The sequence below is a fragment of the Narcine bancroftii genome, chromosome 3, assembly GCF_036971445.1.
Source record: "Narcine bancroftii isolate sNarBan1 chromosome 3, sNarBan1.hap1, whole genome shotgun sequence".
Lineage (NCBI taxonomy): Eukaryota > Metazoa > Chordata > Chondrichthyes > Torpediniformes > Narcinidae > Narcine > Narcine bancroftii.
In genome coordinates, this window is record NC_091471.1 from 242,929,015 (window position 1) to 242,942,160 (window position 13,146).

The window sequence follows — 13,146 nt, forward strand, 5'->3', positions numbered from 1 at the left end:
CGGAGGGTTTGGATCTGGAGTGCAGGCGGCTGATGAACCGAACAGTGGTTCGTGCGGACACAGAGGCTGCGGGGAATGCTGGGGACGAATCCACGGACACTCAGCGTCTCTGAGGGCACTCACTTTTGCTTCTCTTTCTCTCATACTGTAAGAGATAATGGGCGACACTAATGTCTGCAGGTAGAAGTTACACTTTTAATGTATCATCACGTGACAATTGAAGGAATTTTGAAAAAAAAATCCATGGTTAGTGTCCATTCCCCTATTTTCTCCACACTTTTAATGGAAATAACTTTTATCTTCTTTTTAAAAATTTTATTTTTCATTTACATCAATACATATATATATATAATTCTTCATCATATAACAATACAATGTAATAAAAATGATACAAAATGATATATAAAGAAAAAGAGAGAAAAAAAACCACCTGAATTTATTTATCTTTCACTATTCATATATTCCAAACATATTATTCTATCCTGTACATATTAATTGGGAGGAGCGGTCGTTATGGATGATGTGGATGGACTCTTAATGACGAAATCCATATATGGTTTCCAAATCATATAAAAATTCTCAGGTTGATTCCTTAAATTATAAGTAATCTTTTCAAGATCTAGACAATTTTGAATTTCCGTATGCCATTTAATCCAACCTGATAAAATTATCTGACGTCCATGTTACTGCCATACATTTCCGTACCACCGTTACTGCTGCACTCAAAAAATTTTTGTTGATATTTGTCTGACTTCAATTTTGTGTCAGTGTCATATAAATCACCAAGCAAAAATATTCTGGGATCTTTTGATATCTGTAGCTTCATAATTTGTCCCAATAATATATTTGTCTTCCCAAAATTTTCCCACTTTTTCACAAAACCAAACTGCATGTAATAAGGTTCCTGTTTCATCTGAAATATTTGTCAGACCAATTTGAATTAAGTCTATGTAATTTCCTAAAGAAATCTCTTGGTGCCTGCCACATTGACCACCGCCAGTAGGCTGATATCGCCTCAAACCGTGCATCTTGGCGCCTCACAGTTCGGCGGGCAGCAACCTCCTTTGAAGAAGACCGCAGAGCCCACCTCACTGACAAAAGACAAAGGAGGAAAAACCCAACACCCAACCCCAACCAACCAATTTTCCCTTGCAACCGCTGCAACCTTGTCTGCCTGTCCCGCATCGGACTTGTCAGCCACAAACGAGCCTGCAGCTGACGTGGACATTACCCTTCCATAAATCTTCATCCGCGAAGCCAAGCCAAAGAAGAAAGAGTATAATTGGTGTAATTTGTATCTAACATTAATTGTATTGGTTACACACTCCTGGCACAATCTTGATCAGGCCTCATCATGAATCTTTTTCCCATTTTTTTTTAAACTTACTTTTCCTGCATTAGGTCCTGTAATTGTATATACATATTAGTAATAAATTTCTCTATAAATGTATTAATTATTAAGTATTCAAATGAGCTCTAACTTTCATCTTCTTTGCTGTTAATTAACCAAATGAGTTTTGTGGAAATACCCTTTTTAATTCAGGAACAATTTCTTCCGTGATATTTGGGATCAACTGTAGAGTTTGTGAATTGGAAATTAACATGCTTGTATATTCTATTCACACTGTTGATTGCATGAATTGGAATAAGATCTGTGAAATGTTTCTGCTGAAATGGACAACATTTGTTTCAAAGCCGGGAGTCACCTGCTACGTCTGTGGCAGATCTCACTGAATGCCCAGGACATCACAGGAAAAACCCTCCCCACTATTGAGAAAATCCATTGGGAACGCTGCCGTCGGAGAGCAGCAGCGATCATCAGGGATCCACTCCACCCAGCACACGCTCTGTTCTCGCTGCTGCCATCAGGAAAGAGGTGTTGGTGCCACAAGACTCATGCCCACCAGGTTCAGGAACACCTGCTCCCCCTCCACCACCAGACTCCTCCTCAACAAACTCAATCAGGGACTCATTTAAGGACTCTTACTTGTGCACTTTATTGATTTTCTTTTTGTTCTCTCTCTGGATTGCACAGTTTGTTTACATTCATTATCTACTTGCAGTTCTTTGTTTGTTTACATGTTCACGCTGTGTACAGTTTATTTTTTGCACTAATTCTGCCAGGAAGGGAATCTCAGGGTTGTATGTGATGTCATGTCTGACAATAAATCCAAAACCTGAAATGGTGAGACGCAAAAACTGCAGAATCATGAATCTCGATGAATGGTCCCTTCTCTCCTCACCCCCCCCCCCCCCCCACCAATCCATCTCTTCACTTGTTCCTTCCTTCCTTGATTTTTCAATAGATTGGATTCAACTGGCTGGGAGCCAATTGGCAACACTTGTTCAACACCTCCCACACTGGAGATAAAGCAAGGGTTTCTCAGCTGGTAGCTAAATATATTCAACTCAAGTTCACAGTCAGCCAACTCACCTCTAAGAACTGTGGCATTCAATGCTGCCTCAGTCTGTTAACACCCTCGATTATTTCATTGCTTTCTCTTTCTGGATGCACAACATCTCCTCACTTGTCAGGAAGGCGCAACAGTGACTGCACTGCTTGAGAAGACTGAAGCGGGCAAGGCTACCGGCCACCACCATGTCAACCTTCTGGGTGAGCTTTATCGAGAGCGTCCCGGCCAGCTGCATCACAGTGTGGTACGGTTGCTGCAGAGATCAATCCACAGGACCAGAGAGAATCACTGGAGTCTACCTCCCTTCCCATTGATGTGATCTACCGCGATCATTGTCTGAAGAGGATGTGCAAAATCATTGAGGACCCCTTCCACCCTGCACACAGCATCTTCCAGCTGCTCCCGTCAGGGAAAGAGATCCAGTGGGATCAGAGCCAGCACCACCAGGCTGAGGAACAGCTTCTACCCACGGTCAGTGAGAATGCTGAATGACCAAAGGAGCTGCTCATATTAACCATCTGAGACTTTCATATTCATGAAACAATATCTATCTACCTACCTATCTATCTATTTATTTATTTATTTATATATGTGAATACTTTTCTGCATTGTTTGTCTGTGCGTGCATTACGTCTGTGTGTTTTGCACTGAGGACTAGAGAACACGGTTCTGTCAGGTTCTATTTGTACAATCAGATGATAATAAAACTTGACTTAACCCTTTTTTCTTGGATTGGTTTCATACCTGAGCACCAGCTGGTTCATATTGTAAAGGTTTTTCTCATGGACCCAGTCCCGAGTACGGAATATATTATGAAAGGTTAAAAATGGCTGGAGTCCAAAGGGTTAATTAAAAAAGTCATTTGGACATACAGCACGGTAACAAGGCATTTCGGCCCATGAGTCTGTGCCGCCCAGTCAACCCACACCCCCGGTATGTTTTTTGAATGGTGGGAAGAAACCGGGGCTCCCGAAGGAAACCCACGCAGACACAGGGAGAGTGTACAAACCCCCTTACAGATTCGAATCCAGTCCGGTCCCAATCATTGGTGCTGCAAACCCCTCCGCCAACTGGGCCACCCGTTAAGTATTTAAGCATCTGCCTGAACCTTGCGTTCAGCAGAATTTTCTAAGCTAATCAATTAAAAGACATGGAACTGTTTGGATATTCCGTATAGCCTCGAGGAAGGGAAAAATGTGGAGATCTGGGAAAGAGCGAGGGGACGAGCTCAGGCAGAAAGAAGGGCTGAATGACCTCCTTTGGCGATGTGATGATTCTATAACACATTTCCACCTTGCTATAAATGTAAATCACACCATGGAACTGGCTGTTCCACCCAGTATGTTGGTTTTTAATCACACTCTTGAATCTTTCTCCTAATTTATTCATTTCGTTATCCTTCTCTTCCTTTCTGCAAACTAAACAGAACAAAATTTGTGGTAACATTTGGTTGCTCATTAAAGCTGCCACGGCAAATCGGCAATCTGTCCTTGTGCAGGAGCAAATTCTAACAAGACAATAAATATTTAATATGCAGATCATGAATATTTCATGAACCATTTGTTACACAGAAGGAGAGGTGATTTAAGATCCTTTTAGAGCCTTCTCATTTCAAACGCCAGACAAGGCGGTCAAATCCAGGTCTAAGTCTATTTATTGAACGGCTGAATATTTTCAGCCAGGTCTATCTTGAGACTTGACAGGCCTTAATTCACACAATATTACTCCAGGCAGCTTTGAGTGTCAGAAATATTTGTATCCTTAGATTAAAAAAAACAGTGTATTGTGGGGTTAATTATACATTAAAACATACACTCTGGATGATTCCTTAATCAGCTTCAGAGCGTATCTTTCAAGCATTCAGGCTAAATGGATTTATGCACAGAAAGACTGAGTAGGCTGGGTCTTTATTCATTGGAGCATAGAAGGTTGAGGGGGGATTTGATAGAGGTATATAAAATTATGAGGGGGTAGACAGAGTAGATGTGAATAGGCTCTTCCCCTTGAGGGTAGGTGAGATTGGAATGAGGGGTCTTCAATTAAGGGTTGGGGGGAAAGTTTAGAAGTAACATGAGAGGGGGCTTCTTCACTCAGAGAGTGGTGGCTGAGTGGAATGACCTTCCAGAAGAGGTGATTGCAGCAGGATCAATTTTGTCATTTAAGAGGAGGTTGGATGAGTACATGGATGTGAGGGGATTGGAAGGTTATGGACAGGGAGCGGGTAGGTGGGACTTAAATTGGTGCGGACTAGAGGGGCCGAAATGGCCTGTTTCTGGACAATAATTGCTATATAGCAGATTTGTTTTCAAATTCACCATTTTAATTATTGTAATAGTTTTTCAGTTATTATTTTGATGTCAAATGCAGTCTGCTTTGTACATTTGCCAAGCACAGTAATGTAGTGACCTAACCTTGACACACCTCATCTCCTCATTCGTCAGGAAGGCACCCCAGCGGCTGCACTTCCTGGGAGGGTTGAGGCGGGCGAGGCCACCTCCCACCATCCTGCCAACCTATCGAGGGGCCAGCTGCATCACAGTGCCAGATGGTTGCTGTAGGGCAATGGATTGGAGGTCAACCCACAAGGACCATAAGAGCAGCAGAGGGGATCACTGGGGTCTTCCTCCGCATCATCCCCCCCCCCCCCACATCGATGTGATCTACCGGGACTGTTGTCTGATGAGGGCATGCAAAATCATTTAGACCAAGGAACGTAGGATGCTGTTTCATCCAATTAAACATTTAGATGAACTTAAACTTGGAACACTTTCACATGTATGAACTTTATGGAAGATTATTTGAATATGGAGCTTTACAAAAAAAAAAATCATGGCTCATCTCCTGCAACACAGTTTCACCTCACTTGCAATCTAATGAGGAGATCCAGATGTGCTTGATAATGGAATCGCAATATCTGTGATAGGTTATAACAGCTCATATGAGAATTATTGAGTGCGAAGTAGAGTGACTTGGGAGTTTGCATCTTGAGAGGAAACTTTGTTGGTGCTAATAGTTTGGATGACATACTGGCCCAGTTATTTTTCAGATGAATGTCTGAAAATTATTACAGATTTTTAAAAAAATTTAGACATACAGCACGGTAACAGGCCTTTCTGGCCCAGGAGCTCGTGCTGCCCAATTACACCCGATTGACCTACAACGTCAGTGCATTTTCAAGGGTGGAAAGAACCTGGAATACCCGGAGGAAACCTATGCCGACAAGGGGAGAATGTACAAACTCCTTACAGACAGGGCAGGATTTGAACCCCGGTCCCGATCACTGATACTGTAATAACCAACCGTGCCGAAAAGTGACATTTTTTCAAATGCCATCTATATATTTTATAGGGAACAGTACATTTCTTGCAGGTCTGAATGGCTGGTGAGATCAGATGCAAATAATGAGTGGAAATGGAAGGAAGACATTATAGAGATTGAAAACCGTATCCATTGCCAGATGATCACATGATCAGTGAAAATGGTGAACTCCCTTTTAATATATTCATCAGGAAGAACTTGAAGATCTTATTTTGTGTTATAATCCAATAGCAGGAGCAAAAGTTTAGGAGTACTGTATCATAAAAAAAAATCAGATTTCCATCCTTGAGTGTCCAGATGTAGAATGAGATCAAAGATCCAGCCGCCTACTGATAGACTGTCATAGGGCCCCTGCTTAAGAATTGTGCCATGGTTAAGAATGTAAGGGTGGAACGGTCAGCATAGGAGTTAACACTACACTCTTACAGCGCCAGCAGTCGGGTTCGAATCTGGCGTCATCATTTCTCCCCGTTCCTGTGTGGGTTTCCTCTAGCTGCTCTGGTTTCCTCCCACCCTTCAAAAGGTATGGTGGGGTTTAATTGGGTGGCACGGATTCGTGGGCTGGAAGGCCCTATTACTGTACTGTATGTCTAAGAAAAGCCTAAGTATCAAGTCTTGTAGGAAGATTCTGCCTTGAAGGCAATGGTGATGCGGGCAAAAGCAGCAGTTCATGCTGGACAGGAATATAAGGTCATAGTCAGATCAGCGACGATCTAATTGGATGTCTGAACAACGTTCTCCTCCAGATTTCAATGCACACAGGAGAATTGGGGTTAGCATTGGGGTGTCAATGATAGCATAGGGCAGCATGGTTAACATTGCGGTTAGCACAATGCTGTTACAGCGCCAGTGATCCAGGTTCGAATCTGACGCTGTCTGTAAGGATTTTATACGTTTTCATCGTCTTTCCGTGGGTTTCCTTCAGGTGCTCCGGTTTCTTCCTATCCTTCAAAACATATGGGGGCTGTAGGTTAATTGGGTGTAATTGGTCGGCATGGGCTAATGGGCCGGAAGTTTCTGTTACTGAGCTGTAATTTAAAAAAATTATGTCCATACATTTCTAACTTTATGCATTGTCACCGGCTCTCTATTTACACAATTGCAACCACTGTGGCACCTGGTCATTACTCCCCCCTCTTTTTACTTGGGAGGGGTTGACTTCAAAACCTGGTAAGGGAAGGACTTGAGACATGGTCCTGCCCCCCACAGTGCTCTCGCGAGGGCTGCCCCAAGTCTCAGGCGTCCCTCAGCACGTACTCCTGCAGCCTGGAAATGTGCCAGTCGGCAGCGTTCCCTCACCGACATCTTAATTCCTGATGGTTATTGCAGCTGTGTGTATTGGATGTAAGGTGAACATCCCTTTGTGCGCTAAGGACAAACAATGAGAGTAAATTGGTCCTAGTCTGCCAATTCAGAGCAAAACTTTAAAAAAAATTATTTAATTGTTTGCATCATTTACATGAAAAAATGAATGAAACATTAATCAAATATCCATAGCCAATAATTAAAAAAAAGTACTTTTATATTTTTTCTCCTCATCCCCCCTCCCACCTAAAAGTAAGAAAAGGAAAGAAAGAAACACATACCATTTAATATACAATAATATTAGCATAGACAATCATTAATTGTTATTAAAAATTATTAATTATGAGGAGTGGATAAGATAGAAGAAGTGGACGGAAAATTAGACATAAAATCCATACATGGTTTCCAAATACTATAAAAATTTTCAGCTCGATTCCTTAAACTATACGTAATTTTTTCCAAAGATGTACAATTTTGCATCTCATTATACCATCTTCTTAATAACACTTCTCGATCATGTTTCCATGATGTCGCTGTACATTTCTTTGCAGTTGGTATTGCAATACTTAAAATATTTTCCTGGTATTCGTTCAATTTCAATTTTGTATCGTTTTCAGAAATACCTCCAAGTAAAAATATTCTTGGATCCTTTGGTATTATTATCTTCATAATTTTCCCTAATAATAAACTCAGTTCATTCCAAAACCTTCCCACTTTTTCACAAGACCACACTGAACGCCCAAAAAAAGTCCCTATTTCTTTCGCACATTGTAAACACTCATTTGAATAATTGAGTCCATTTAACTTATGTGGAGTTTTAATACAATCGATGAAGAAAATTATATTGAACCATTTGATATTGAGCATTTACTGTATTCGTAACACTTTCATAACATAATTTTATATTTAAATTTGTATATTTAAATTTGTATATTTGTATATTTAAATCTTTCTCCCATTGAATTTTTGATTTATATGAATCTTTTTTTATATATATATATATATTAATAATAAATTCCTTAACAACACAGAGCACAACTTTGAACCATCACTGGAATTTGTTTTAAGTTTGAATTGATCACCTTAAACCACCTGAGACCAGTCTTGCCTCATCCTCAAACTTTAAATAGGAATTAAAAAATGTAGAGTTATTTGGAAAAGGGAGCAGTGCATATTTACTATACTTTTTGATACAGCCACTCTTGTTGAGTAGGAGGTGCTTCTGAGGCCAATCCCTTCTCCATGATCAACCACTGGCAATAGGTGAGGGGAGATTTTTCCTTATATTATTAAATAAAAGCCATTTCTGGCCTTTGTGCCACCAAACTACAGCCCTGTAAGTTTTGGAGGGTGGGAGAAACTGGAGAAGTAGTGGAATGTCCCATTAAAGAACGACATACAATACACGACATACCACTTTGGGGCAGGTGGAGGGGACCTTCCTTCGGCTGCAAGAGGAGGTTTCTAGCAATGTAATTTTTTTTTCAGAGAATCGAGGCCAAGTACATTGTCCTGCTGAGGTATGCATCTCCTTGCAACAGAGGGGAATGAGTGGAGAATTTTATTTCTGATGTCAGGCAATGGGTCTCACTCCACCCTTCTCAAGTCAAGAGAAGTTTATTGCCATCTGATTGCACACATGCAACCTGTCGAAACTGCGTTCTCCGGTCCTCGGTGGAAAACATGCAGACACTCAGCCAGACCTAATGCCCATACAGACAAACAATCTTTCTCCATGGATTGTCACCTTGTCGTGGTGGAGAAGCTTGTGTGGTCTTGTGATCCCGAGAGCAATGTCGTCTGGAGCTCTGCTCCTGGAAGGGATAACCATGGTGGTAAGGTTGAGGGTGAAGTCCCTTGACAAAGAATAATCCAACTAAGTCCTCAACGGTGGAACAGGTGGACGAAATTACTTCGAACTCAACGGCTGTGAAGGTGGACCAAGGCTGCAACAAATCCATCAGCTCCAATCGTCATGGTTTCCATGCCATTGGAACTAGTTGGTTGATTTGTGAAGTTTTGTGTGCTTCTTGGAGTGCAACATCAAGTCCACATTAAACAATACACGCACGGGCGTCTTCGCTTTGTGGATCTACGGAACGAAGCCCATCAACAAGTGATAGCCACGGTAACAATGACAGACAAACAGTACATATGCAGGACAAGTATTTATGTATACAGACAAACAAGTAAATAAATAAATATCGTTCAGTGAATATGAGAGTCTCGGAGGGTTAGTGTGAGCTGTTCCTTTGGTCATTCAGTGTTCTCACTGCCCGTGGGAAGAAGCTGTTCCTCAGCCTGGTGGCGCTGGCTCTGATCCTCCTGGGTCTCTTCTCCAATGGGAGTAGCTGGTAGATGCAGTGTGTGGGTGGAAGGGGTCCTCGATGACAATGATCCCAATGGATGGGGAGGGAGACTCCAGTGATCCTCTGATCCTCTCTGCTGCCCTGCGGGGGAACGTTTCGGTTCCATTCTTGAGGGAGTTCCGGTCACTTGCAAATGCATGAACTTGAAACTGAGACCCTACTCAATCCATTAGGAGGTCGCAACCTATCAATACTGCTATTGGTTACTCTCGTGCCTCAGCCAATATTTAAATAAATTAAATTTTTAATTTTAAAATTTAAACATACAGCACAGTAACAGGCCCTTCTGGCCCACGAGCCCATGCCACCCAATTACATTCAATTAATCTACAACCCCTGTATGTTTTGAAGGGTGGGAGAAAACCGGAGCATCTGAAGGAAACACACGTAGGCACAGGAAGAACGAACAAACTCCCTGCAGACAGTGGCAATTTAAAACCCGGGTCACTTGGCATCTTTACACAAAAACTTCGGAATTATTCCGAAAAAATTAGCATGTTTACCTCTGGTGTGCCTGATGTGGCCATTTACACAGGGGCACTTTTACCCATCCTTCCTGTGTTTCAGAATTTGTAGGAGGGGGAACGTCACACTTATCAGGCCTTTTTCTTACAGAGTGGCTGCAGTGCAGAATATTTCCTGCTCTCCAGCGGCTGTGTAAAAGTGCCTACTGGTGTTGTAATCTTCTTTGGCTTGGCTTCGCGGACGAAGATTTATGGAGGGGGTAAAAAGTCCACGTCAGCTGCAGGCTCGTTTGTGGCTGACAAGTCCGATGCGGGACAGGCAGACACGATTGCAGCGGATGCAGGGGAAAATTGGTTGGTTGAGGTTGGGTGTTGGGTTTTTCCTCCTTTGCCTTTTGTCAGTGAGGTGGGCTCTACGGTCTTCTTCAAAGGAGGTTGCTGCCCGCCAAACTGTGAGGCGCCAAGATGCACGGTTTGAGGCTAACTGTGCCATCCCTCAATTAACATCAGAACAATGTGCTAATTTGTAATGGTGCTGATTTACCTCAGTTTACAAATAAATAAAGAATACACTCACTCGTTTCTTTCAGCATACCATGAAGTCGACTTTCTCTTATTATTCACTAGGCACAACATTGCATTCTTCAACTCCGCAAACACCACCCAGCTAAACCCCTCCGACCTTCTCATTGGCTCACTGCCACATGGTGATCCTGATGCTCTCCTTCGTCTGAGATTCAGCACCTGAATACCGACGCTTAACACACCCGTGCACGCACACTATTACTCCCGCGTGTCGCTTACGTCATCAGTGGCGGCTGGCACCGTTCCCAACAAAGGTGACCGCGACCATTTCTATTGGTGAATCTTGCTCAGCATAATCTGGCTGTCGGGCTTCCTGCATTGAACCCTGTTTAATGGTTTCATCGTTGGCTGGAAACATGGTCCTTTCAAGATTTCTCTCCTTTAAAACCACAAACGTGCTATTTCTGAGAGCATTAAAAATGCATAATCTCTTATGAGCATGGACCTTCAAACGATGAGGATGGTTTCTGTTAACGTGACTCAGATTTAGCTGCCAGTATTTACAGGAAATGAGCTGGAAGTTGAATGGTTCAAGTGAGATGTAACTCTTTGTCGAGTTCAAGAGCCATGAGGTAACGTTGCAGTTATACAAGACCTTAGTTAAATCTCAATGGAATATTGTGTTCAGTTTTGGTAACCTCTGTGAAGTGCTGCAGTTTGAACAAAGAAGGTCAAACTACAAAGGCTGTACTACAGGCTTTAATTAGCTTAACACCGGCACAGTATCCCTTCTGGCTCCAAGTGCTCTACTGCCTATACAAAGGCTGGCGGGAGCCTTTATGTGGAGCCGGTGATTGGCAGGGAGTAGGTGGAGCCACTCTCCCAGGTCACCTCCCTTCAGGTACAGTGTGTTGCCCACTGCAGTTTGCAGTGCAGGAGAGCGGACAGGCGCAAGCAGGCAGGCACAGGCAGTCTGGTGGTTGTGTCACCACAACCTCACTACAGGAAGAATGTGAATGCTCTTGGGAAGGTGTAGAGGAGATTTACAAGGTGGCTTCCTGAATTGAGGAGTGTGCCTTATGAGGATAGGTTGAGTAAATGTGGTCTTTTCTCCTTGAAGCGATAGAGGATGAGGGGTGACCTGATAGAGGCCTGTAAGATGAGGAAAGGCATTGATCCTGTGGATGGCCAGAGGCTAAGATGGCTAACACGAGAAGGCATAGCTTTAAGGTGCTTGGGAGTAAGTACAGGGGGGACATTTTACACAGAGTGCATGGAGTGTGTTGCCAGCGACAATGGTGGAGGATCATTTAACAGACGATTAGATACGTACACAGAACTAAGAAGAATGGAGGGTTATTCAGGGAAATTCTAGGCAGTTGTTAGACTAGCTTATTAGATTGACACAACACTGTGTGCTGAAGGACCTGCACTGTGCTGTAGATTTCTATGTTCTTCTGTATGACGAATATCATTCTGACTCTTAAACCCATTGTTTAAAGAGTGAGAAAACCAAATTATGGCCAATCAAAGCAGGATAATATCTCCAGAACAATGAAGTGCATGGCAAATCGTTGCAAGTCAATTATGAGGGGTATAGATAGAATAAATGCAAGCAGGCTTTATCCACTGAGACAAGAGTTGGAGGACATGGGTCAAGGGTGAAAGGTGAAATGTTCAAAGGGATCGCTAGGGGGAACCATGCAGAGAGCGGCATGGTTAGCGTTGTGACAACTATTAATGCCACACTATTACAGCGCCAGCATCACCAACATCGAAGTACTCGAGCTGGCAGAGGCCGACAGCATCGAATCCACACTGCTGAAGACCCAACTGCACTAGGTGGGTCACATCTCCAGAATGGAGGACCATCGCCTTCCCAAGATCGTGTTCTATGGCGAGCTCTCCACTGGCCACCGAGATAGAGGTGCACCAAAGAAGAGGTACAAGGACTACTTAAAGAAATCTCTTGGTGTCTGCCACATTGACCACCGCCAGTGGGCTGATCTCGCCTCCAACCGTGCATTTTGGCGCCCCACAGTTCGGCGGGCAGCAACCTCCTTTGAAGAAGACTGCAGAGCCCACCTCACTGACAAAAAACAAAGGAGGAAAAACCCAACACCCAACCCCAACCCACCAATTTTCCCTTGCAACCGCTGCAACCGTGCCTGCCTGTCCTGCATCGGACTTGTCAGTCACCAACGAGCCTGCAGCAGACGTGGACATACCCCTCCATAAATCTTCGTCCGTGAAGCCAAGTCAAAGAAGAAGAAAGATTACAGCGCCAGCCACCAGTGTTCGAATCCAGCACCGTCTCGAAGGAATTTGCGTGTAGTCTCCGTGTCTGCGTGGGTGCTCTGATTTCTTCCCACGAGGTTTGTCGGTTAATTTGGACTCGTGTCCTGTTACTGTGCTGTATGCCTAAATTGAAAATCTTTAAATTTAATTTTACAGTGGTGGGAGTGTGGGAACGAGCTGAAGTGGTGAATGCAGGCTCGATTTTAATGTTTAAGAAAAATTTGGACAGGCACATGGATGGGAGGGGTACAGAGGGATATGGGCAGTTCAGGTCAATGAGACAAGGCAGAAAAATAGTTGGGTGCAGACTAGATGGACCAAAGGACCTGTTTCTGTGCTCTATGGCTCTAAATGGGTACAGTGGTTAATGCATCGCCTTTACAGCGGCAGGGTTCGATGCCTGTGCTGGCTGTAAGGAGTTTGTAAGTTCTCCCTGTGCCTGAGTGGGTTTCC